The sequence below is a fragment of the Lissotriton vulgaris genome, chromosome 3_1 (assembly GCF_964263255.1).
Source record: "Lissotriton vulgaris chromosome 3_1, aLisVul1.2, whole genome shotgun sequence".
NCBI classification, from domain to species: Eukaryota; Metazoa; Chordata; class Amphibia; order Caudata; family Salamandridae; genus Lissotriton; species Lissotriton vulgaris.
This window is the reverse complement of record NC_141689.1, coordinates 139,190,161-139,214,820: the sequence shown is the minus strand read 5'-3', so window position 1 is coordinate 139,214,820 and position 24,660 is coordinate 139,190,161.

Below are 24,660 nucleotides of genomic sequence, written 5' to 3'. Positions count from 1 at the left end.
TTGATGGTGCCTGCGCTTTATTTTTGCTGCTGTCCAGGCCAACCTGCGCGCAAACCCCCTACCCGCTGTAATCACTTTTGTGGCAAAGCTCAGTCTCCCATGAAGGCTCTGTATGTCGTCCAATGACACCTTATCTTGCCCCAGCACCTGTTTGATCTGGGCTGTTAACTCGGTGACCTTGTCTGCTGGGAGCCTAGCCTCACCCGCTACCGTGTCTATTTCTATGCCTAAGAAAATTAAAGCCTGCCCTGGACCCACAGTCTTCCCTGGAGCGAGTGGCACTCCCAGATACTTTGTCATCTTTTGAAATTTTGTCAGCGCCTCTGCACAATCTGCTGTTTCTGCTCTGCCTACAAAAAGGAAGTCATCCAGATAATGGGTCACGTTCTCAACCCCTTCCATGTTTTGAAGTACCTATTGCAAGAAGGTGCTAAAAGCTTCGAAGAATGCGCAGGAGATAGAGCAACCCATGGGCATGCATCTGTTGTAGTAATATTCATTGTCCAGCCTGAATCCCAGTAAGTTTTGGCTGCCAGGATGCACCGGCAGGAGGCGAAAACCAGACTCGATATCCGCTTTTGCCAGCCAGGCCCCTTTGCCAGCTCGACGTACGAGGTCCATGGCCACATCAAACAAACAATACGTGACAGAGCACACCCCTTCCTCGAGGTTGTGATTGACTGACTCCCCTTCGGGGTAGGACAAGTGGTGTATCAGCCTGAATGCCCGGGTTTTTTTTTGGGTACTATCCCCAGTGGGAATACCACGAAGTTGTCTCGTGGTGGTCTTGAAAATGGGCCAGCCACCCTCCCCAGCTCCAATTCCTTACTCGCTTTGGCGCTTACCACCTCAGGATTGTCCATAGCCGATTTCAAATTGTCTGCATCTCGTGCTGCAGGAACCCCTATGTATGGTATAACAAAACCTTCTGCAAACTCCCCCAGTAGCAATCTCCCACCCAGCCTGTTGGGATATTTGTTCAGCAGTGCAACCAGTCGTTCCAACCGTATCGGTGAGGGTCCTTTTACTGCGCATAATTCTCGCGGGTTTGATGGCAATGCTTGGGCAGTACATGCTAAGGGGGTGTGTTGGGCAGCGGGGAGCAAGGCGGGGGTGGCCGGGTGGTAGGAGGGGGTGTGGGGACTGTGAGCGGGTTACTTATTCTGCCAGGACCCACCCCTCCCCCGTGATAACCACCTTGCTTTTGTCCTTTGCTCGTCCTACACGTTCCTGCCTGGTCCTGCCCTCCACAATTGCTGCATGTATGCGTGAATTTACATGATCTCCCCCTAAACAATCTTCAGGACCCTGGCCTGCCACCTCCCCTCTTCTGGCCTCTCCCCCTCTGGCCCCCTTGAAAGGGCGACATCCTTTGTTCCACCTGGGTCGTAGTACTGCTTTTATCATTAGACGCCACTGGCGTATCTTGCCCTATACCGCTTGTAGCCTTGCCTTGAAGCGCCCTGGACCCCATATGGTCCATCCACAGCTGTACCTCTTTGTGATCCCAGCGCATCTTAGGAGATCTAGACATTTTCTTCCTGAACTCCCTATCATATTCTTACCAACCAACGCCTCCCCACTTTTTTGCTTACTTGTGAATGAGTCTCCCGTATTGAACTAAAGCTGGCCCTTGATGGGCAAACTTCTCCATGATGACAGTGGACAGTGTAGCAAAGGCCTCAAGCCATGTGTCAATGTTATTTTCCAGCCAGGGCTGGAATCTAACCTTCTTTTCATCCGCCTTTAGCCCTGCCTTGCGAACATCAGCACCTTGCTGTCCTAACATGAGCAACGAAAAAATATCTATAAATTCTCGTTTCCATATTAATTCCTTAACTGCCTGTGGGACCTCCCAGGACAATGAGGAATGGCCTGACAGTAACGGGGCGTCAAGCACCACTTCTTCCTCCTCACCTGGCAGCGCTGGAGAAGTAACTGGTACTGTGGGAGCAGGAATCGCTGTATTTGAAGGAGGCGCTGGGACAGCCAAGGGAGGGGGCGTGGAGTTCGGTGGCTGTGGTGCCAGAGGGGCTGGCAGTGCTGGAGTGACCGGCGTCATGCGAGGTGCCGGGGTTAATGCAGGTATTGTTGGCACGGGCGCAGGTGGGCCAGATGGCAGGTTGGACAGGTCAGTGCCCTCCGGTCCTCCCCCTGCTGCCCCGGATGCGCCCGGGATAGCAGCGCCGTTTCCCCACACGTTTGATGGTTCTACCCCAACATTGCCGCCAGGCTTCACACTCTCCCTCATCTCTCTCATAAAAACTTACAATGTGGACATGATCTTATCCAGATCACTTCTAGTGGCATATTCCATTGTTGGTTGCCCGTCAGCAGGCGAGTTTGATGGTCCAGGAAACTCCTGAACTACTCCCGTCAGGTTGGAGGTGCTGGGAACGCCATGTACTACGTGCTTTTAACATTGCCCTTCTTTTTGGACGGAGGCGGAAAGTCTTTGTTCGTCGGCACCCTTACTCTTTTAGACGCTCTAGCGTGACTTGCACTACTTGTGTCCTCATCATCCAGTGCTATGATGTCATTGTTCACACATTCGTTCGCCGTGTTGCCCTTGAGCAAATTGGTAGCCCATGCTACACCGTTCGTCTCCACTAGCTGTAGGAAAATCGCCGCGTGTGCTACTTGAGCGTCTGTGACCTCCCCTGCTCTTGTGCCAGTTGATCTAATTTCTGACATTTCGGTGGGCCAATCCCTGCAAGAAAAAATGAAAAGACTACCGGGCGAATTTCATCTGAATCCCTAGTGTTGAGCCTTATCTTACTCAGTTATCTCGTGATCATTCCCATACTTACTTTCACACACTGACTGATTAAAAGGAGGGCCTCACTATTCCACAAAATATGCACCGTTGTCGTTGTGCGCCACGCTCCTACATTAATTGAATAAACATCGTTAAGGTTTAGCCCTCCCCAACAGCCCTGCTACCTTATGCCCGTGGAGACCAGACCATAAACACCGGTCCCCCGGTCGCTTGGCCCTAACCAATGTCCTGTCCGAAGGTCCCGGGAGGCCAGACCATAAACACCGGTCCCCGGGCAGCATTAAGGACCCTTCCTTCCGGCACCCCCACTTTCCCCCTTTCTTACCTTCTAATTGCGGGAGTGGGACCGTGCTCTCGCTGCTTTAGTTTGCCGTCCTTATTGCCTAAAATTGAGGAACACAGGTTAACATGCAGCCATGCAACTCAACAATGCAGCCCGACTAATTCTAATGAAGTGACTCAAGTAACCATAGTTCGTTTACCGTAATGGAACATTACATGTTAAATTAGCATTTGTACAATCGGCCTTGTAATAAGAGAGGGGGGGGGGGGCAGATTGTTTGACAAACTTATCACGAGCCACCCTGCTTAACTCCTATTTTGCATCCGTACCCCGTGCTTTGGGCAGAAAGGCTCTATATACGAGACTCTTGCTAATCTGCTTAGAAGGTGTACACGACATTTATACTAATGCGCCTAACCTGCGCGTTAATACTTCTGTTGAATGCTGGGTGCCTGCGGCCAATATGCGTAGCGCTCGTCAGTGCGAACACACGAAAGAGGCACGCATCTGACAATTCACCCTTCCGGCAGATGCTTGTGTTGCCCCTCGTGTTTGCCCACTGTGCAGGCCCAAACTCAACACTGTTGCAATATACGGGGGTCTTTCCTCCCTCTGTGTATCTCCATGTAAGCCGAAGCAAGCCTTTGAATGAGCGGTTACCGTGCAGGCCTAAACCTTACACTGTTACAATATCCGGGGGGTCTGTCCTCCATCTGTGTCTCCCCATGTAAACTGAAGCCAGCCTTTGAACGAGCGTTTCAAGATATTACAGATGCAGGCACACTCACGGCAATCAAGGGTAGCTGCCAGCCAGCGCCTAGAAGTTGGCGCACAATTATTTCCCCCTAAGGCGGACCTTTCTTAGGACTAATATTATTGCAGCCTGCAATGGCTGCGTCCACCGAGGGTATTCCCCAGGGAAATGAAACCGTGACCAATATTGTTATTTGATCCTCTGTAGCTGAGGAATAAGGTGTGTAATGTGTTTAGGTTCATATATTAATGGATTTAAACTAAACTCTTGCACTCGAGACCCGCTGCTTGCGCCAAGACCTTTAGCGCTAACCTTGTCTGCGCCACTTCCTCTTTTGGAATTTACTACATTCACTTGGGTCTACTTTGACCTCTTTGTTTACCGATCTACTCTGACCTCTTTGTTTACCGTAACGTAGAGCGCAAATATTACCATGAACACTTGCATTTGCTTTCAGTGCCCCTGCCTTGAACGCTGTGAGGTCCGGCGGTAGGGGTGTCAGGCGAGGAGTGCCGTACGTAAAGCAGCATTGCCGAAACGCTTTCCGGCCTAAACCGGAACTAGTAAGCCCCCGGAAATGCTTTACCGGAACAGCGCTTTCCATGTCCCGGAATTGAAAGTTCATCCGCCGGAAGCTGCACCCAGTGCCCCCCCGGAAATGCTTTACACCGGAACACGCATTGAAAGTTCACCCGCTGCACGCTACACTCTGCCTACAACCAAAATGGCAGCCCTCTTAGTTGGCCGGAAGCGACACTGAGTTCCTGAATGAAGCGGCATATTAATGCTACAAAGCACGGAAGCGACACTGAGCTCCTGAACGAAGCGGCATATTAATGCTACAAAGCACAGAATAAAGGAGGTACACACGTTTTTGACCTTTCTATTATGTAACCATCGCGCTATTCCCATTACGCTGAGCCAGTTACCGAATTACGCGTCACAATGCCCTTTATGCCCTTCAAGGTAACAGCGGAGCCACAAGCCGCTCCCCGCCACCTTGACCTCGCTGCCCACTAATTCATAACTAACCGCCGAATATTACCCCTTACGCTGAGCCAGTTAACGAATTACGCGCCACAAAGCTCTTTATGCCCCTCAAGGTAACAGCGGAGCCACAAGACGCTCCCCGCCACCTTGACCTCGCTGCCCACTAATTTATAAATGAACCGCCGAATATTGCGGGCGCCCGCAACCTCACGGAAGGTCGCGTATGCTGTTTTCCCGCTGCTCTTGCTAACATACTAGTTCTATAGTTCCCCGCCAGGACGCCACGCGACATCCTCTGTCCTTCATAACACAAAACCCCGTACGTTCGCACACAACAGATCTCTTGACCTCCCCCGTGGCATAGCCACGGGGCCCTGTCGACTCGGATTTACCCGAGGACGGGGGCCGGGGGGGGAGGCCTGTTAATCCGCTTACCTCAAGGTGAGCTGAAGGCGCGGGCCTCGCGTCCGACGTCGGGGGGAAGGATAGATATGGGGGGGCAGGGGCCTAATGGACCTAAGGCTGGCGAGGAGCAGCCTGACGACCGACTGGTAAGATGGGCAGCAGCAAAGAGGGCGCCAGGAGGGAGGAGTCCCCTTAAATCCTAACTCATATGGGGATGGTCTTACCTTGTGACCCCCGATGTTCCACCTCCACTGGACTGGCCTAGGTTTCCTACGCCCTACTACGGGGTTTGCCCTCCTATGGGGTCCCTTGCAGGGACCTCGGACATCCCGCAATCATTTTTAAACAAGCATTGGCTTAGCCAATATGTCTTGCTTTTGGGACCTTATAAGTATTTTGTTATCCAGCACAATATCCTTGGTGCAACAACATCAACTGTTGCATGGCTAAACACTTATATAGTCCCAAAGGTGAGACCTATTGGCTATGCCAGTGCTTGTTTTGTTTGCAGTGGAGTGATCATATTGCATAGTGCTATTGCTGTTTGTATGATCTTACGGCGCTGTAGAGCTAGTAATAGGAAATAGGTTACGTGGGAGGTGAGGTGAAAAATGAGTGACACCAATGGAAAAAGGAATTTAACAAATAGGGAAGGAGTTGTCGATAATGCGTGGCAGGAGAGAGTGTAATACCAGAGGAGGATATATGTGTGCAAGAGACAGTGTGAAAGAGGATTTAGATAGAAGTGTGCACAATTGACGGGGAGAAAGGTGTGGGTGGAGAAGAATGGGAGAGGGGAGAAGGAATATGAGAGGGAGTGGGAAACGGGGCAGCTGCGAGTTTGTGAAGAAGAGATTAGAGCAGAATGGATGAAGAGCTAGGATTAGTGTCAAAGGAAGGATTCCTGGTGGGAAAGAGGACCCTGATCTCACAAAACAAGTCTTTGTCCTGGAACCAGTGACAAATCAATAGATGCGAGTTGTGTTTGTATGCACAGTACTGATACACTGGCCCTGAAGCAACAAATACTTTAACTCCACGATCTGCTTGTGGGCTCGACCTAGTATAAATATCAACAGCAACGCTGGGCACTCATCCCATGATGTACTGCGGTCTCATCTGAGGTAGACACACATCACACTGTATCTACAGAACAGTACCTGCAGGCTGCCCTCAACAAATCCTGGATAAGATTTTGGTGGGTGAGATGAGTTCTGTAGCCTACTGAAGGCTGGCATCCTTATGGTAAAGCAAGAAATTTTGAACTCTCTGGGACTGACAATTCTAGTCCTGCCAAGGACAAGGCATAATTCAGAACTGCCTCTACTGGAGTGGGACATGGCTGGTAGATGGGTACCAATTGTACACATTGGGTCTCGAGTGCGAACATGAAGAGTGACAAGGCACAACCCGACATCTGATGCCTGACCCCTGGAGTTATGATGTTTGACTGACTGTGTATGAACGTAGGGAGCAATCTATGCAATGGCAACACCTTGTCTTATCTTCGCCCACCCCCACCCTAGGTCTGCAAAAGCCGGTGCAAGCCCTTGCAGCCCTTTAGAGGAATTCACATTTCTTTTTTGAATGCACGGAGAACTGTTGAGGGATCAGGCCAGACTGAACAATGGATCACTCTCTAAAACTACTCTTCACTGGAAGCCTGGTTCTCAGTTGAATTTTTGACCTAGTCTGTTTAGGTATGTTCTGCTCGTATTATTAGATTTAAATAATCGTAAAATTTTCCTGAACGAAAATGATAAAAAATTCATTTCCTTTCCCAAAATGTATTTTAAAAGTAAGGGCTGCACGTTTACGGTGTGGGTGCTGGGGGTCATTTGGTATAATAATATAATGGGGGGGTGGGGCAGTTTAGGATATGCCAGGGTGGGCACATTAGCGAAGAACTCGAAACGTAATGAGAACAGCTACCTCCAGAACTATGAAGTGTGCTAAAAAGTGGAACACAATCGCTTCTGTAGACACTCCCAAGTACCTCAAGAAGAAAGAGCAGAAAAGGTACAAAATGTAAGGACCACTGATTTCAAACGGGCAGTGAAAGTTCACAACAGGACACTGAGCTTCAGGCCACAGAAACCACAAGATGTCGACATACACATTAGCCCATTCATTGCCATCGCACCCACTCACCTCCCCCAACACACAAAAAACACCTTGATCGCATTTTCTGGAAAGCCTGTGGTAAGGCGTTTAAATAAATTCATTAGCGAGGTAACAAATCCTATATGTTAATATGCACATTATCATAGCCGCAGGGGGCGAAGAACTAAAGAGAAAACATTTCCAGTCACCTCGCCCCACCCCGTACACCATCTCTGTCAGCGCTCCTTCCCAAACAGCCTGACTCCCCTGCAGGGAGCATTCGGGCCTTTTGTTATGAACGGGTGTCTGCGCGGCTGCTCCCCACAATGCCCTTCTGCTTTCTATTATCCATTCCCCCCCTCTGCCCATGTCAACTGCTGAAAGCCGATCCGAGCCCCCGACCTGTGAAGCAGTTCAACACACATGCGCATGTATGTATCTTCCATGATACATATCTATAAAACAAAATCCACATGTCTGCTTAACACAAGCGCTGCAGAGGAGCTAATTTTGCAAATGCGTTCTGCCTCACTGGACCCTAGCTTTCATCTAATGTAAACAGCGCTATACAGAATTCACGGGGAAGTGACATTATTCCAAACAAAACCGGCCTTGTTCTGGTCTGTGTGGTGGCTGCCAAAGGTAAATGGAGGCAACGGAGGAAGGCAATGTGGATGACTCATTGACTATTCATTTAAAATTCCATGGCGATTACCAGCGCTAGCACGCGCACCTCACGTGGCAGCAGGGGGAGGGGGCATGCGTGATTTCTTTGCGTGAGCGTGCAGTAAGGCTCGATGATTGCGACCATATGGCGCTGTGCTGATGGCTTAAGGTCTCTTTCTTATGCAGCGCATGCACGCTGCGTAGGCGTGACCTAAAAAAGCTATGAAACAGGGCGCTATGCTACGGAGCGTGGTGCCCAAGCGCATTATTTAAGATCTAAGGGCGCATGAGGGTTTGAGGTTAGAGGGTGTGGCAGGATTAAAAAAAAATATGAAACTGGGCATCGTGCTAGGCAGCATGAACACATTAATTTTTTTTTAAATCAGGAAACTGGACGCCGTGCTAGGGAGCATGGTGCCCGAGGACATCAATTGAAAAAATACCACAAAAGTGGCCACCGTTGTAGGCGGCACAGCGTTTTACTGCATTATTTAAGATCTATAACTGGACAATTTTAGTTAGGTGATGGTGGAAAGGAAAGCGGTCCACCCAAGGAGGTAGACCGGAAAAGACCTACTTCCGGTTGCAGCACACACTGACCCGCCATCTTGGTCGGCGGTCTAGTTGTCATGCCAGAGTAAATCTATATATTCTCTGCCTGCCTTGTCCGCTCTGCTTGACTGACAGCCCATTCAGAGCTGTTTATTGAAGGGAACGGAGAACTTGCTGTGTGCACTAGAGAATTCTGGGGTGGAGGGCACTCTCGTGTTTATAAAAATACGCTCTCACTGTGTTTGAAAACTGCACCCTGAACACCTTCCAATGTAAAATTGCTCATTGAGGGGAACGGAGCACTTGTTGTGTGCACTGGAGTATTTTGGGGGTGGAGGGCACTTTTGTGTTTTTAGACAGACGTTTTCACTGTGTTTTTAAACTACGCCCTGAACACCTACCTCTATATAATTGCAATCCCCTGCATCACGACGCTCTAGGCCCTGGTCCACTGCAGTCTTGTGGCTGTTTGTGTGGAGGGCAGTCTGAGAGCAAGGAGATAGACCGGAAAAGACCTACTTCCGGTTGCAGCACACACTGACCCGCCATCTTGGTCGGCTGTATAGATGGTCTACGTTCATTCATTGTACTATATAAGCAGGCATGTGGCTGGAGCGCAGCGGGCGGACCGAATGAGCGCCTAAGGTAAGCCCGTCTGCGCCCGTCAGCGCCAGCTCTGCGCCTCTCGCCAGGGATTCTGCCCCTCCCAGCCAAGGTGTTATAACTTACACGAGAGATACGTGGCTGGATATAAGGCAGTATACCCAGAAATGTGAACAACCCGGTCGCCATCGCTGTGTGGCCCTTTTAAGTGCTGCTGTGGTAACTTTCACCTACATGCCTCTATCCCTATTAAAGACCTTCAAACACCATTAGGCTCACAGGACATTAAAATCTGGCATTTAAATGTTAGATCATTGGTAAAACACCACTCTGCTATTCATGAGCTCATCATTGACGAATCCCCGACATTTTTTTTATTACTGAAACTTGGCTTCATGATGATACTTTAGCTGAGTTGAATTCAGCCCTCCCCCCTGAATATTCAGTCTTTACAAGTAATCGCAATACCAGAGGCAGACGGATAGCAATAGTAGTCAAGTCCTGCTACCCGTGTGTTTGGAAGGCTCTAGAGATGGAGGGTTGCGAGAGTGCTTACTTTCGCATATCAATTAATCACCATCTGACCCTCTCCCGGCTACTGATCTATAGACCTCCGGGAAACAATACCGCTTTCAGGAAAGCGCTTCCTGAGACAGTCAGCTCTCTCGCCTTGGGTTCAGCCAACTTCACTATAGTGGGTGACTTCAATATGCACTTTGACCTCTGTAATTCTTCAACCATCAGCAGCACTCTAGCTGATTTAGCGGCATTTCAGCTATCCCAAGTTATCACCCACTCCATTCACGTAGGCGGACATATTTTAGACCCTATATTCACCAATCTAGCTAGAATGAAGGTCCAGCCACCTACTCCGGTGGCATGGTTCGATCATTTTCTGATAGAACTATTCCTCCCGACCTTGAACCCCATTTTCAAAAATATCGACAGGGCTGTATTTACACGCCCTTGGAGGAAATTAAAGCTTGAGGACTTTCATCGCTTGCTCGCTGAGGATCCCCTGGGCCCACTCAACGATGCCGAAGCAGGCTATGACCTTTTTTGTGATTGGGTCAGTCGTGCCCTTGACTCCCTGATCTCTGCTGCCTGGAGTAAATGCCGCACTTTTGAGCCTAGCCCTTGGTATGACAATGCTTTGCTGCTTATGAAGAAGTCCTGCAAACAAGCAGAAAGAGAATGGCGGAAAGGATATAACAGTGAGAAGAAAACGCAGTACCTGGCCAAAGTCAAAGCTTATCATAGAGCCATTTGTAGAGCATGTGCGGCCTATTATTCCACTGAATTTAAACACAGCCCTAATCCTTCTAAATTGATTTTTGAAGTTCTTAAAGATCTCACTGCCAAAAGAGCCCCTATTTGTTCAACCACACATTGCGAAAATCTCGCCACTTTCTTTCTCGAGAAGGTGCGCACTATCTATAGCTCATTCCCAACCACCTACCTCGTGAATGAAAAACACAGCTCCTTTGCTATCAATAACAACTGTCTTATCATCTTTCCTGAACTCACGGAGGTAGAATTTGACAGGCTGACAGCCAAAGTTAAATCTGGCTCTCCTGCAGACCCGCTTAGACCCGCTCAATTTAGAGATGCGACGTTGGTATCTCCTCTTCGCCAGCTCATTAACCTGCCCTTTGCCTCTGGGACTGTTCCGGCTAAGTGGAAACAAACCTATGTCACCCAGATCTTGAAGAAACCCACCTTAGATCCCAAGAAACTGAAAACTATTGGCCCATTTCCCTTCTTCCCTGGCCAGCCAAGGTGGCAAAAGCACATGCTAACAACGTGCTCTCTAAACATCTTCTGACTGCCAACATCCTGGACCCCTCACAAAATGGGTTCCGGGCTGGTTATAGCACCGAGACTGCTCTCCTTACTATGACGGAACATCTTCGCTGGGTGTTGGACTCTGTTCAGACTGCGGCACTGGTGTTACTCAATCTCAGTGCCGCGTTTGACACGGTCTCACACACAGTGCTGCTCCGGCGTCTGGAGGAATCAGGGGTTACTGATCATGCCCTTGAGTGGTTCAGGTCTTTCCTTTCTGGAAGATCATTCAGGGTTGCCACTCCTCCATACAAATCACAGGCTTATCCTATTGAACAGGGTGTGCCTCATGGGTCTGCCCGTAGCCCCACGATGTTCAATCTGTATGTGCAGCCGCTGGCTGCGGTCACCAAGCATTGGGGCATGACTATGGGCTCTTATGCTGACGATACGCAGCTGACGGTTACGCTCTCATGGGGTCTGACCTGGACGCCCCCAGGTTCAGGGAGGGCCTAGCGGCAGTGGCTAGTTGGATGACAGCTAACTGCCTCCAGCTCAATGCCAATAAAACCGAGGTTATGATCGTAGGTAAACACACTAACCTATTGGGAGATCAGTGGTAGCCCGCGACCCTGGGCCAGGCCGCCGTTCCAGTAAATGAGGTAAAAAATCTGGGTGTCTGGCTAGACCCCTCCCTCAGTCTCGCTGGACACACTAAAAAAGTTGCGGTCAAGTGTTTTGGCATTTTGCGCGGAATCAGGCCCATCCTGAAATTCTTCGATGCCCCAACCAGACAACTCATCATCCAAGCCACGGGACTATCACGGCTGGATTATGCCAGCTCACTTCTGCTGGGGGCCAACCTAGCTGAAGTAGCTCGGCTGCAGAGCGTTCAAAACACCGCAGCCAGAGTACTAGTAGGCCTCCCTGGATTCTGCTCAGCGAGAGATACCATCAGTAAGCTACATTGGCTCCCTGTAGCGCAAAGGATAGAATTGAAGACCTTGTGCCTATCCTTTAAGATTCTCAAACAGGCCTCCACCCAAATCCTTGAGCATCTGATCACATCTTATGCGCCTTCTCGCTCATTGAGGTCAGGGCAAAATCCGGTGGAAGTTCCGCGCTTTAAACGATCAAGACCCGGAGGCGTTCCTTCCGGGTTCTAGCGGCACTCTCTACCAGCTCACATCCGTGCCCTGGATCATCTTCTTCCCTTTAGGAAGGCGATAAAAACCCATCTGTTCCGTATCAGACCCTGATTCTATAACATGCACCAGTCTGCTGTGCTACTCTGCCTCTGACATTGCAGCCAGAGTTCCTCTGTTAGTCTAAAAGCGCCAGGACGCCCCTTTGCTGGGGCAGCTGTGCGCTATTGAAATTTTAATAACATAACATAACATAACATACCAATATGTACAGCTGTGTCTAATACTAACGCTGTGCAGCAGAACTCAAAGGGCTCTGCCGATCATGAAAAGTATTGAGGACACAGTATTATTTAAGATGTAAGGGTGCATGAGGGTTTCGAGATCAAAGGGTGCAGCAAGATTTAAAAAATATATATATGAAAAGGGGCAAAATGCAGGGCAGCGCGCCGCCTGAGCACCTTAATTGAAAGAATACCATGAAACCGGGCTCCAGCGCAGCCTTTGACCACATTATTTAAGATCCAAAGGTGCATGAGGGTCAGAGGTCAAAAGGTGCAATGGAATTCTGCATGGGTCCAGCATTTTAATAGCAGTCAGCACTTTTCATTCGGGTCCCGCGTTTTTAAACTAAGTTTGAGCATTACACAAAAACTCACAATGGCCGTATGTTAAAAAACAAAGTGGTGTACCCGAGGACGCGGTTTTGTAAACAAAGTTGCACTTTACACGGGCGCTTGTTAAAAAACAAAGTGGGATGTCCGCCATTATATGAAAGCGCACAACAGGGCGCTTGGTAAACAAGGAAGTAGTCCCTAAATGCAACGATAACAGCCCAGTAGCGTAACTAAATTGTAGTTGTGCTGCTTCCTGCAAAACGGACGTGACGTATCAGATCACAAGCCAACAATAAGCCCGATAACAAGAGCAGTGCCAGAATTAGCCAATGGCAAACAGCAGGAGAAATTACCCTCCATATTGTGTTTACTAAAGGTCTTACGACAACGCATGTACTGTCTAGACTCGACCTAAAAATGAGAATGTAGATGAAAGGTATAACAAAGAGTAATATAGATGCAAATGAAGGCCTGCACATGCATACACTGAGCATGAACATGTACCCAATCTAGATAATATTAGTGTCTGATGTCACCTGTATTATAATAGCCTCAGTGTACGCTGACAGTGGATCCAGCATCCAATTTATGTAAAAGGTGGGGGGCAGGGACATCAGCCTCATGTCCCCATTCATGCTTCTTAAAGGCACTGTTAACAGATTGTTGTTCAGAGCACGGGGGGGCAATCACCCGGAAACTCGAAGGAGAGGGACTGGGGAGGGTAATTGGGAGAAAACAAAAAGAAATGGGAAACTATGCATTTGTGAATAGGGACTGATTTCTTCAGTGTCTAAATCAACTTTGTGTACAATTATGCTCTGCGGAAATGCCAGCCCTGGGAATAAGTCCTATGGATTGCACAATTATATACCAGGAAATTCTTGTTTGGTACAACTTTCCAGGTGTACTACTAGTTCAAGCGGATGAATACATCTTTGAATGTAGGGGCTTATTTATGAGCTTTTGATGCACTGCGGTGCAGCAAGTCACCTTGCTGTACTACGTGACAGGGAAATTGCAGGAATGTGCCCGATTTAAGGTAATATGGTGCATTCCTATCCACTCCCTACTACCCTTTTGGCATACTAGCCACACTACAGGCACCATAGCACAAGGGTGTCTTTGTTACATTTAGGATTGTTTTTGTGCAGGAAGGGGCACATTCTTCTTGAAAAACAATCCTGGGAGGCAGATTCCTCTTTCTATGTGTGCTGCGGAATGCTGTTGGTGCATCAGGGTATGAGGGTGCAGAATGAAGCAAACAGAGAATGAGATAGAAATGAGAAAAAATAGAGCTATTACTTCTTCTTACGCCTCCCCTGGGAAGGAGTAAAATTTTGGCGCAACCCCACTTTTACAAGTTCTTGTTAATTTCGGGATGCATCAAATTATATGAGAGTTGCATAGGAACACCCACACAACACTCATGGAATGCCTGTCCAGGGGAAAGTAACCCAAAGCAGGGATTTAGAATTCCTATAGCCCAGAGCATATTGCTTGGGGTCAAGGGTAACGAGTTCTCATGTGAATTTTATCCTTGTGACAAGCAGGCCCAACCCCCTACAGTACAAACGCTTTGGCTGTCATTTAAAGTACCACATTATGGAACATTGCCTGCAGACTAGCAATTATTTGTGTCCGTGTGTTAATGCTGTTAAACTTGTATTTATGGTTCATTAGTGCAAAGACTTAATTATTATTATGAGGGCTTTAAGCAAATATTGTTAAGCTAAGACCGCACTACTAACAGTGGTTAGAGTATCAAAATGTGTACACACATTTTCAATGTTTAGCAATATGAGGTCATGCATACTGCTCCGATGCAAAAATTTGCAGAAGCTTGAAAGCCAGATTGATGATTCTCTGATTTCAAAATAAAATGTTCACAAAAAAAAAGCAAAAACAATGAGCTAAACTACTAAAAAAATGAAGGGTACGGTTTCTTTGCAGCATCATTTAGTAAAATGTGTTGATTTACACTAGTACTTAAAAAAAACATTCATAATGGAAAATCAGTGTAACCAGTTTTAATAAGAAAATATGAAACATACACATAAACAGGCATTGGTAAAGCCATGTCTGAAACTGTTTGTCAGACTTTTGGTTTTGTCAATGTGCAACTTGTTTTGGCATTTTTTTTGTACAACCTTATTGGTGTGGGAGCTGCCAGGCGCTCACCATTATAACAAACATTAGCACAAGCAAAAATTGTATTGGTTTCAAAAAGCACATATTGCATAGTAGTTCCTGGCACTGAACAAAACAACTGTGTGTCAATATGCTCCTTGTGAAGGAACAGAATGTGTTCACTCACAGTGAAGCAAGTAGTTAGACAGTCAGACAAATAGTAGACAACATTTTAATAAACACAAACGGTCATGGTTAAGGCCAGACCTAATTAGCGCCATAATTATTAAGTAAAGTGTACCCATGTCCATGGATTAAGTACAGATATATGACTTTCTTGAATCCACAAGACATTACAGAAGTTGGCCAAGAAATAGTGCTCCTAGAAAATATTTGTGAACTGCATTAGCCTGAACAAATATGCAGGTATAGAGATTTGCTCATGCGAAAATCTGAGTGTTTGCAAGTTTACTTTCCCTCCAACCACTTTTTTCCCAACCCTGGAAGAAGTTATATGCCACTGTCAGGTGTTAACGGCCAACCTTTCCATGTATAGAAATGATTACAGAAGAACTGGTGAAAACCCTTAAAGCATGCAAGTTAATAGGTTTGCACAGACTCCAAAGGGCATTCCAACCCTGAAACTGTTGCTTACCATAACCTTCTGCCGCAGTATGTAGATCTGCAGAAACGTGGCAACAAAGGGAATTCAAACCCTTCTATGGAAATATCCTTGGCATATTCAGACAGTCTATTTCTGAGCTCTTACATAAATAGATTGCAGCCATAATTTGTCGCTTCATTACATGGCACAAAAAGACATGTGATTTTGTTCCAGAAAAAGTAGATTTATGAAGCAACCTGCCACATTGACAAGTAGATATTTTATTAACCCCTCCCATGCTGATGACGGAACCGCTCCGTCATTAGCCACGGTGGCGCTGTGCTGATGACGGAGCGGTTCCGTCATGGCCCGCCCGACGCTCCTAAGCGGCGCGAATTCTGCGCCTGCGCTGAGTGTTCTATTGAGTGGGCGGGGCCATGACGGAACCGCTCCGTCATAAGCACAGCGCAACCGCTGCATTCTCGCCCCAGACCCTTAACACTGAGGAGGAATAGCCGCCACGGTGAAGGGGTTAAAATCAACACCCATCCCATTGCACTGTGTTGCGTTACTCCAGATTTCTGAATCCACTAAGAGCCACGCAAAGTGGCTTTGTGTGCTTTCAAAAATTGACTTGGAGGTTTGCATCACACATCTGACACATTGCATGGTGCAAACGTGGCATTTGTTTTCAGTAAATTTAAATATATTCAACACCATTTGTTTTATTTCATAAACAAATCATTTTACCATAAATACATTTCGGAATGCAATTTAAAGTGGCTGCACAAGAGTACAAATATGTAGTCAGATTGATTATGTGGAGATTTGCAAGGGTCCATGATGCATAGGGTTGGAATGTCTATCTCACATGTTTATTTAACATGATTAATTACCCGGTATTCATAGTGTTCTTATGCACATTTGTGTGACATCTGTCATATGAGGTCACTTACTTGTGATCACTGTTAGAAGAAAAGAACAGAGTTGTGTGGAATCCATGGCTTTGATGTGTTTCACTCAAATGGAATAATCCCAGCTCCTGAAAGATGTTAAGAAAATAATTTTTGTTAATTAAGTCAAAGATTCAAGCAGTGGCATCTTAGGGTGTATATATGTGTTCGTGTATATATATATGTCTCTGCCGTCAGACCAGCAAACCGATCGCAGATGAAACTGAGCCCATTTGTATGAACCAGGTCCGTGAAACCAATCACAGCCACGGGCTTCACACACCTCCCCTCAGATACGCCCGATCCTCAATGACGTAGGTAACACACAGGGGGTAACGTAATATGGGTTATTATTTCCAATGCGGAACTGCAAATGTATGTATAATATGGGGATCAGCAATACAATTAGTATTAAATTATTTGTGCTAAGATGTAATGAATTATGACACATTACAAAACCCGAGTGTGTTGATAATCATGATGTAAATGTTTGATTAATGCATGCAAATGAACGTGACAATTAACTAAACCCGCCAAAAAATGTCAGTAACATGCGAGTAGTCACGTAATCGTGTGGGTGTAACCTGAAGTCACCATGGCAACAAACCAATGCCAATTAAGGATGTTAATTATGACTCATGTGAATTCTGGAAAATGTATATAAAGCGTTACTTTGCCTGGTCAGATGTTAGTGAGCAAGGCGGGGGTAGCCGCCGAAACGCGTCTGAGCAGAAGTTGATGTAAAATAAACACCCTTGAACTGAGATACACGGAGTCAGCGCCTTCTTGGATGGTGAAGGTTGGTGTGGTGTCAATATATATATATATATATATATATATATATATATATATATATATATATATATATATATATATATATATATATTTAAATATATATATATATATTTATATATATAGATATATTTGTATATACATACATTCCCAAGTTTAGGTGGAAGGCAGCTCCTGTATAGAGCACCCTCAACACCAGCAACAATATACATTTGCTCACCTCAAATGTCTGCTTTTCTATCAAAGTTTTTAAGCAGAGGATTAGCACAGTGCTATCAACGACAAGATAGAAATGGACAAAGTCTTTTGGGGGCAAGTAGTCCAACAGGTATCTCCAGTAAGCGCCACGGAGCTGCGTTGCAGAGTATTTGGGAAAAGGGGGCCTGTCCTCTGAAAAAAACACAAGTTACAGGAATGTCATGGTTAGGTTGACATTTCACTTGTACAAAACCAGAGAAATATATCCATTATAGTTAGCTTAGATAACTCTAACTTGTCCCCCCGCAATGCACTGCTGATGACATCACATAATACATCATCATGATGTGGTCAGTGATATCACTCATGACTTCATTCAGTGACTGAGTGTTTCTGAAAAGTTTAAGTATGATATATATATATATATATATATACACACACATATATGAATACAAAATTATATATACCACAGTGTATTCGAAGACTGAGTGGGTGCATGAACGTCTGTATGGATGATTTAGTGGGTGTGTGACTGACTTAATAGAGAGTGATTAAACTTGTCTTTAATGAATGTACGGGTGACTAATCTGTGTGAATGTGTGCATCAGTCTGTCAGTTGATGTGTGAGTGGCTGCACAGGTAGATGAGTGAGTACATGAGTGTCTATATGGGTGTTTGATTAGTTGTCTGAGTACCTGTAAGGGTGCCTGAGTATGTGTGTGGGTGGGTGTGTGACCCCACTCACAGTGTGACTCCCTGCATGGATGTATGAGCATGCAAATAATCAAAGTATTCTTTATCTGGTAGAATTGCTACCTGGATCACCTAAGAACAGCACAACTATAATGCTGTCTCTATTTTGAAATAAACGTTTTATCATGAACAATGAGAAGGGACTGTAAATAAATCCCAAGATAAGGATCAGGTCTGACCTCATTTTACTTTGTTAACTTAGTCAGGGTCATTACATTGACTGTTTTAGTACCTGCGGCAGGGGGCACCCGTTTGGATTTCTGAAAATTGCTTGTCCCTCACCTGGTGTATAAAGAGGTCACTGCAGGTACAGGTGCTTCAGTCTACGCTCGAAGGATTCCTCTGCACAGTGCACACCTCTGCACGCAGACACGCTTTGTTTAAAGAGCCTGGAATGCAACCAGAGGAGGTAGAAGGTGGGAGGCCCTACTGCATATTGGCCACTCCCCTGCAACTATCTACCATGCCTCCACAATATCTTCACCATGCTGATGCCAGATTTTACAATGGTGTTAAGTGATGCAAAGTTGAGCACAGTCTTTTATTGGAGTTAGGGTTCGATGTAAAAACATACTATAACCTACCATTTCAACCTAAAACTTTGCAAGTAATCTGGACCTTACACTGTACCAAAAAGAAGGACTTTGTATTTCTAAAGCAAGGAGACTGCCTACATACAAATTCCTACTCCAAAGGACTATGAGACATTTGAGTGCACAGAATCATGACAGTGGCACACTTAGTTCAAAAATATATAGAATATTGCAAGCAGTCCTTCTCGCTGTTCTATAGATATTGAAACCATGTGGACTATAGGAGAATAAGGCAAAAATAAGCAGACTTGTCCATAGCTGTACTGCTATCAACCACAGGCATAAACGAGCACTGAAAATGCAATTGATAACACCCTCGTTTGAGTTAAAGCAATTCTGTTTGTAATTAGGTGGCATTTTAGCTTTGCTTTTATTGGTGTTTATTAAACTTTCATGCACATAACATGCATATGTATGCATATATGTATATGTATGCAAGCATTTATATTTGTATTTATATAGATATGCAGATGTATATTCATGTTTATATATTTATATAGCAAAAACAACAAGTGATGGACCGAATGTGGATCAATGTCACACATTCCCCCAGTCAAAAGATCTGGGCCTAAATCCATCGTTTTTTTGCACTCCACACCACCCTGGGTTAGACAATGGCGATATGCAAATCAGCTCTGACCCTGTTGCCCCATGGGAACAGTCCAGTCCGAACTACAAAAGCCATGTCCTTCCCAGAACGGAATCAAGCATCCGAGGACCGGACCGGTTTCGAGGTAACACCTCTCATCAGCCCGGCTAGCTTGACTCCAAGTGGTGTGGAGTGCCTGGGACCCACGTCTGGGCATCCCCAGCGCACTTAGGGCGGCAATTGCAAAAACAACAAGTGATGGACCGAATGTGGATCAATGTCACACATTCCCCCAGTCAAAAGATCTGGGCCTAAATCCATCGTTTTTTTGCACTCCACACCACCCTGGGTTAGACAATGGCGATATGCAAATCAGCTCTGACCCTGTTGCCCCATGGGAACAGTCCAGTCCGAACTACAAAAGCCATGTCCTTCCCAGAACGGAATCAAGCATCCGAGGACCGGACCGGTTTCGAGGTAACACCTCTCATCAGCCCGGCTAGCTTGACTCCAAGTGGTGTGGAGTGCCTGGGACCCACGTCTGGGCATCCCCAGCGCACTTAGGGCGGCAATTGCAAAAACAACAAGTGATGGACCGAATGTGGATCAATGTCACACATTCCCCCAGTCAAAAGATCTGGGCCTAAATCCATCGTTTTTTTGCACTCCACACCACCCTGGGTTAGACAATGGCGATATGCAAATCAGCTCTGACCCTGTTGCCCCATGGGAACAGTCCAGTCGGAACTACAAAAGCCATGTCCTTCCCAGAACGGAATCAAGCATCCGAGGACCGGACCGGTTTCGAGGTAACACCTCTCATCAGCCCGGCTAGCTTGACTCCAAGTGGTGAGGAGTGCCTGGGACCCACGTCTGGGCATCCCCAGCGCACTTAGGGCGGCAATTGCAAAAACAACAAGTGATGGACCGAATGTGGATCAATGTCACACATTCCCCCAGTCAAAAGATCTGGGCCTAAATCCATCGTTTTTTTGCACTCCACACCACCCTGGGTTAGACAATGGCGATATGCAAATCAGCTCTGACCCTGTTGCCCCATGGGAACAGTCCAGTCGGAACTACAAAAGCCATGTCCTTCCCAGAACGGAATCAAGCATCCGAGGACCGGACCGGTTTCGAGGTAACACCTCTCATCAGCCCGGCTAGCTTGACTCCAAGTGGTGAGGAGTGCCTGGGACCCACGTCTGGGCATCCCCAGCGCACTTAGGGCGGCAATTGCAAAAACAACAAGTGATGGACCGAATGTGGATCAATGTCACACATTCCCCCAGTCAAAAGATCTGGGCCTAAATCCATCGTTTTTTTGCACTCCACACCACCCTGGGTTAGACAATGGCGATATGCAAATCAGCTCTGACCCTGTTGCCCCATGGGAACAGTCCAGTCCGAACTACAAAAGCCATGTCCTTCCCAGAACGGAATCAAGCATCCGAGGACCGGACCGGTTTCGAGGTAACACCTCTCATCAGCCCGGCTAGCTTGACTCCAAGTGGTGTGGAGTGCCTGGGACCCACGTCTGGGCATCCCCAGCGCACTTAGGGCGGCAATTGCAAAAACAACAAGTGATGGACCGAATGTGGATCAATGTCACACATTCCCCCAGTCAAAAGATCTGGGCCTAAATCCATCGTTTTTTTGCACTCCAAAACCGGTCCGGTCCTCGGATGCTTGATTCCGTTCTGGGAAGGACATGGCTTTTGTAGTTCGGACTGGACTGTTCCCATGGGGCAAAGGGTCAGAGTTGATTTGCATATCGCCATTGTCTAACCCAGGGTGGTGTGGAGTGCAAAAAAACGATGGATTTGGGCCCAGATCTTTGGACTGGGGTGAGTGTGTGGCATTGATCCACATTCGGTCCATCACCTGTTGTATTTGCATATTCCGCCCTAAGTGCGCTGGGGATGCCCAGACGTGGGTCCCAGGCACTCCACACCACTGGAGTCAAGCTAGCCGGGCTGATGAGAGGTGTTACCTCGAAACCGGTCCGGTCCTCGGATGCTTGATTCCGTTCTGGGAAGGACATGGCTTTTGTAGTTCGGACTGGACTGTTCCCATGGGGCACAGGGTCAGAGCTGATTTGCATATCGCCATTGTCTAACCCAGGGTGGTGTGGAGTGCAAAAAAACGATGGATTTGGGCCCAGATCTTTGGACTGGGGTGAGTGTGTGGCATTGATCCACATTCGGTCCATCACCTGTTGTATTTGCATATTCCGCCCTAAGTGCGCTGGGGATGCCCAGACGTGGGTCCCAGGCACTCCACACCACTGGAGTCAAGCTAGCCGGGCTGATGAGAGGTGTTACCTCGAAACCGGTCCGGTCCTCGGATGCTTGATTCCGTTCTGGGAAGGACATGGCTTTTGTAGTTCGGACTGGACTGTTCCCATTGGGCACAGGGTCAGAGCTGATTTGCATATCGCCATTGTCTAACCCAGGGTGGTGTGGAGTGCAAAAAAACGATGGATTTGGGCCCAGATCTTTGGACTGGGGTGAGTGTGTGGCATTGATCCACATTCGGTCCATCACCTGTTGTATTTGCATATTCCGCCCTAAGTGCGCTGGGGATGCCCAGACGTGGGTCCCAGGCACTCCACACCACTGGAGTCAAGCTAGCCGGGCTGATGAGAGGTGTTACCTCGAAACCGGTCCGGTCCTCGGATGCTTGATTCCGTTCTGGGAAGGACATGGCTTTTGTAGTTCGGACTGGACTGTTCCCATGGGGCACAGGGTCAGAGCTGATTTGCATATCGCCATTGTCTAACCCATGGTGGTGTGGAGTGCAAAAAAACGATGGATTTGGGCCCAGATCTTTGGACTGGGGTGAGTGTGTGGCATTGATCCACATTCGGTCCATCACCTGTTGTATTTGCATATTCCGCCCTAAGTGCGCTGGGGATGCCCAGGCGTGGGTCCCAGGCACTCCACACCACTGGAGTCAAGCTAGCCGGGCTGATGAGAGGTGTTACCTCGAAACCGGTCCGGTCCTCGGATGCTTGATTCCGTTCTGGGAAGGACATGGCTTTTGTAGTTCGGACTGGACTGTTCCCATGGGGCAAAGGGTCAGAGCTGATTTGCATATCGCCATTGTCTAACCCAGGGTGGTGTGGAGTGCAAAAAAACGATGGATTTGGGCCCAGATCTTTGGACTGGGGTGAGTGTGTGGCATTGATCCACATTCGGTCCATCACCTGTTGTATTTGCATATTCTGCCCTAAGTGCGCTGGGGATGCCCAGACGTGGGTCCCAGGCACTCCACACCACTGGAGTCAAGCTAGCCGGGCTGATGAGAGGTGTTACCTCGAAACCGGTCCGGTCCTCGGATGCTTGATTCCGTTCTGGGAAGGACATGGCTTTTGTAGTTCGGACTGGACTGTTCCCATGGGGCACAGGGTCAGAGCTGATTTGCATATCGCCATTGTCTAACCCAGGGTGATGTGGAGTGCAAAAAAACGATGGATTTGGGCCCAGATCTTTGGACTGGGGTGAGTGTGTGGCATTGATCCACATTCGGTCCATCACCTGTTGTATTTGCATATTCCGCCCTAAGTGCGCAGGGGATGCCCAGACGTGGGTCCCAGGCACTCCACACCACTGGAGTCAAGCTAGCCGGGCTGATGAGAGGTGTTACCTCGAAACCGGTCCGGTCCTCGGATGCTTGATTCCGTTCTGGGAAGGACATGGCTTTTGTAGTTCGGACTGGACTGTTCCCATGGGGCACAGGGTCAGAGCTGATTTGCATTTCGCCATTGTCTAACCCAGGGTGGTGTGGAGTGCAAAAAAACGATGGATTTGGGCCCAGATCTTTGGACTGGGGTGAGTGTGTGGTATTGATCCACATTCGGTCCATCACCTGTTGTATTTGCATATTCCGCCCTAAGTGCGCTGGGGATGCCCAGACGTGGGTCCCAGGCACTCCACACCACTGGAGTCAAGCTAGCCGGGCTGATGAGAGGTGTTACCTCGAAACCGGTCCGGTCCTCGGATACTTGATTCCGTTCTGGGAAGGACATGGCTTTTGTAGTTCGGACTGGACTGTTCCCATGGGGCACAGGGTCAGAGCTGATTTGCATATCGCCATTGTCTAACCCAGGGTCATGTGGAGTGCAAAAAAACGATGGATTTGGGCCCAGATCTTTGGACTGGGGTGAGTGTGTGGCATTGATCCACATTCGGTCCATCACCTGTTGTATTTGTATATATTTATATATACATATATACACATACATGTATATAAATGCATATGCATATATTTATATTTATATATATATATATATATATATATATATATATATATATATATATATATATATATATATGCATATGTGTGCGCGTAAAGAGAGGTAGAGAGAGGAAGAGAGAAAGGAGAGAGGAAGAGGTAGAGAGGTAGAGGTAGAGCTGTAGATGTAGAGAGGTAGAGTTAGAGGTAGAGGTATATTTAGAGAGGAAGAGAGGGAGAGGCAGAGAGTAGTAGAGAGAGAGGTAGAGAGTGGGTAGTAGAGAGTAGAGAGTGAGTATTGGATAGAAGTAGAGAGTAGTAGAGAGTAAGAAGTAGAGAGTGAGTAGTAGAGAGTGAGTAGTAGAGAGTAGTAGAAAGTGAGTAGTAGAGAGTGAGTAGTGGAGAGTAGCAGAGAGTGAGTAGTAGAGATTAGAGTAGAGAGTAGTAGGGGGTAGTTGAGACAGAGTAGTAGAGAGTGAGTAGTAGAGAGTAGATAGTAGTAGAGAGTGAATAGTAGAGAATGAGTAGAGGGTGAATAGTAGATAGTGAGTAGAGAGTAGTAGAGAGTGAGTTGTAGAAAGTCAGTAGAGTCAGTAGAGAATAGTGGAGAGTGAGTAATAGAGAGTGAGTAGTAGAGAGGGAGTAGTAGAGAGTATAGTGGAGAGTAGTAGGGAGTAGAAGAGACAGAGTAGTAGAGAGTGAGTAGTAGAGATTAGAGAGTAGTAGAGAGTGAGTAGAGAGTATAGATTAGTAGATAGTGTGAGCAGAGAGTAGAAGAGAGTAATAATTAGAAAGTGGTAGAGAGTGAGTAGTAGACAGTGAGTAGTAGAGAGTAGAGGGTAGTGGAGAGTAAGTAGAAGAGAGTGAGTAGTAGAGAGAAGTAGAGTGTAAGTAGTAGAGAGTGAGTAGTAGAGAGTAGTAGAGAGTGAGTAGTAGAGTGAGTAGAAGAGAGTGAGTAGTAGCATACAGAGTGAGTAGTAGAGAGTGAGTAGTAGATAGTTAGTAGTAGAATGTATTAGAAAGTAGCAGAGGGTAGAGTAATAGGGAGTAGCAGAGACAGAGTAGTAGAGAGTGAGTAGTAGAGAGTAGAGAGTAGAAGTGAGTGAGCAGTAGAGAGTGAGTAGAGAGTAGTA